This window comes from Pristiophorus japonicus, chromosome 1, assembly GCF_044704955.1.
Source record: "Pristiophorus japonicus isolate sPriJap1 chromosome 1, sPriJap1.hap1, whole genome shotgun sequence".
NCBI lineage: Eukaryota > Metazoa > Chordata > Chondrichthyes > Pristiophoridae > Pristiophorus > Pristiophorus japonicus.
Window position 1 is genome coordinate 17,867,894 of NC_091977.1, and position 3,415 is coordinate 17,871,308.

Sequence of the window (3,415 nt, forward strand, 5' to 3'; positions counted from 1 at the left end):
TGCAGATTTGTTGTGTCCTCCTCACACATTGCTTTTCCTCCCATCTTTGTATCGTCAGCAAACCTGGCTTCGTAACATTCAATCCTTCCTTCCAAGTTGTTAATATAGATTGTAAATAGTTGGGGTCCCAGCACTGATCCCTGCGGCAGCCCATTGGTTACTGATTGCCAATCAGAGAACGAACCATTTATCTCGACTCTCTGTTCTCTGTTAGTTAGCCAATCCTCTATCCATGCTGATATATTACCCCCAATCCCATGAACTGTTATCTTGTGCAGTAATCTTTTATATGGCACCTTGTCAAATGCCTTCTGGAAGTCCATACACACCACATCCACTGGTTCACTTTTATCCACCCTGTTCGTTACATCCTCAAAGAACTCCAGCAAACATGACTTCCCTTTCATAAATGCTTTTTGCTTTTACAAATGTCCTGCTACTGCTTCTTTAATAATGGACTCCAACATTTTCCCAAACACAGATGTTGGGCCAACTGGTCTATAGTTTCCTGCTTTTGTCTGCCTCCTTTTTTAAATAGAGGTGTTACATTTGCAGTTTTCCAATCTGCTTGGACCTCCCCAGAATCCAGGGAATTTTGGTAAATTACAACCAATGCATCCACAATCCCTGCCGCTACTTCTCTTAAGACCCTAGGATGCATGCCATCAGGTCCAGGGGATTTATCTGCCTTTAGCCCCATTATCTTACTGAGTGCCACCTCCTTAGTAATTGTGATTGTGTTAAGATCCTCCCCCCCAAAGCCCCTAGAATATCCACTGTCGGAATATTGTTAGTGTCCTCTACCGTAAAGACTGATACAAAATATTTGTTCAGAGTTCCTGCCATCTCCATGTTCCCCATTACTAATTCCCCGGTCTCGTCCTCTAAGGGACCAACATTTAGCACTATCTCTCTTCCTTGCACTTTCAACTATCTTCTTTCCCATCTTCCCAAAATCTTTTTAATTTTCATAACCTTCAGTTCCCAATTTAGTCGATCCACTTCATCCCTATCCTTCTTGCACCCCATATGCACTCCCAGAACTTCTAAAACCTCCACCACCTTAAAAGGGCTTTCTTCCAACCACTCCCCGCTACTCATTCCCACAACCTGCATTGGGACTTACTATAATTTACTCCAGTTCCTGAAGCTCTACAATACTCCTCCACTACTCCCATAGCTTTTCTCACTGACTCCCCATCTCTCAACGTTAAGGTCGTGACATCTGCATTTTGGTGTATCACCGACACCTGCCCGGAACTGGGAACCGTAATCCTGACTACGCCTTGTTCTTTTCGCATCATGTAACCTGATGGTTCTGCTACCAATGTGTACAACAATGGGGACAGGGGACAACTATGTCTCACAGATCTCTGTATTGGAAAATACTTGGATAAAAAACCACTACATTTAACACAGCTAAATGTGTTTAAATAAAAAATCCTTATCCACTCAATTAAATTTTTCCCAAAACCAAATGCTTCCAAAACCATCAATAAAAACTCATGAGAGACAATATCAAAGGCTTTCTCTTGATCCATCTTTAGCACATAAGCTTCCCTCTCACTCTCTTCCATGAGTTCTATCATATCTTAGATTGAGACCACAGAGTTAGCGATGTCCCGGCCTATGACTCCATAGGACCGAGAGGGTGAAACTATCTGTGACATTACCACCTTTATATGATTTGCCATAACCCTCGCCAAGATCTTATAATCCACATTTAATAATGTGACGGGACTCCAATTCTTCAGATCCCTTCAATCCCTTTTATTTTTATAAGCTAAGCTTATGATACCTCTTCTCATAGATGGGGCCAGGCTTCCCTCAGTTTTAATCTCTAAAAATTCTTTATAAAATTCTGCACTTAGTCCATCGGACCCAGGGATTTCCCCCCCGCTTCATTCCACTTATTGCTACATTTTATTTTCGCTAATCCTACTTCTTTGTCACACATGCTTCTCTCATCCTGCTTTAAACCCTGTTCAATAAAAGCACAAACCTTCTCCATCGCCAATTTGAAAATGTCTTCTTTTGTATATAACTCTCGATAAAAGCTACTAGCCGCCTCCATAATCTCCCCACTTTCATGAATAATCTTTTCCCCAACCTTCAACTCTCCAATTAATGATAACTTTTGTTGCAACTTCTCTTGCTCTCGAAAATACCTAGTGTATCTTTCTCCCTCCAGTGCATCTTTAGCCTTTGTGCGGAGAATGGCCCCCTTGCATTTTTCAGCTTGCAATAATTCCCACTCTTCCTTTAAAACCTTCCACTTAGTCTCTGCTCCCTTATCCCCTCCGTCAACTGCTTTACAGATATCTGTAAACCTTCTGTTTATATTCACTGCTTGACGCCGGTTAGCTGTTGCTCTTTCTTTCCTATAACGGACCGACAAAACTTTTACCTCATATTTGAAATTTTCCCACCAAACTCTTTTTTTCTTTCAAGAATAAAGGTTCCTTCCGAGCATTCTTTATTTTATTTAAAATCCCTTCTTTAAAAGGAATTTCTTTCAGGTACTGATTGTTTAAAATCCACACCCCTGGAACGATCTTAACTCTGGTGTTCCTAATTTTAAGAACCAAAGCCGAGCGGTCACTAAAAAATACTTTTTTATAATAAATCTCCCTCACTTCAGAACTTAACCCTTCCTGCAATAAGACAAAATCTATTTGGCTCTGGTTTAAAATATCACTCACACAACCTCTTCTGGAGAACTCCCTGTTTATGGGGTTCCGATCCCTCCATAAGTCTCTCAAATTTAAATTTGCCATCATTTTTACAATCATCTCTCTGGAGTTATCAACCTTAAAGGTCATCTGGGCTGAGATAAAAATACGTTAAAATCCCCCACTATACAAGGGTTTTTCGCCTCTGCCACTTCTGTATAACCACCGAAAAAACTCACGACGTTTGCAATGGTCATTGGGTGCATAGATATTAAAGTGATCACAATTCAATTCATCCATTTGTACTTTTAGCTGTAAAAAATCTCCTTGTCCACAATGCAACGTTCTATTTTATGGACGAACTCACTAAAACAACTACCCCATAACGGTTATTATTTGCGCAACTTGCAAACACCTCAACCTAAAATATAAGACCATAAGAAATAGGAGCAGGAGTAGGTCATATGGCCCCTCGAGCCTGCTCCGCCATTTAATGTGATCATGGCTAATCCGATCATGGACTCAGGTCCACTTCCCTGCCCGCTCCCTATAACCCCTTATTCCCATATTGGTCAAGAAACTGTCTATCTCTGTCTTAAATTTATTCACTGTCCCAGCTTCCACAGCTCTCTGAGGCAGCGAATTCCACAGATTTACAAGCAGAAGAAATTTCTCTCCATCTCGGTTTTAAATGGGCGGCCCCTTATTCTAAGGTTATACTCCCTAGTTCTAGTCACCCCATC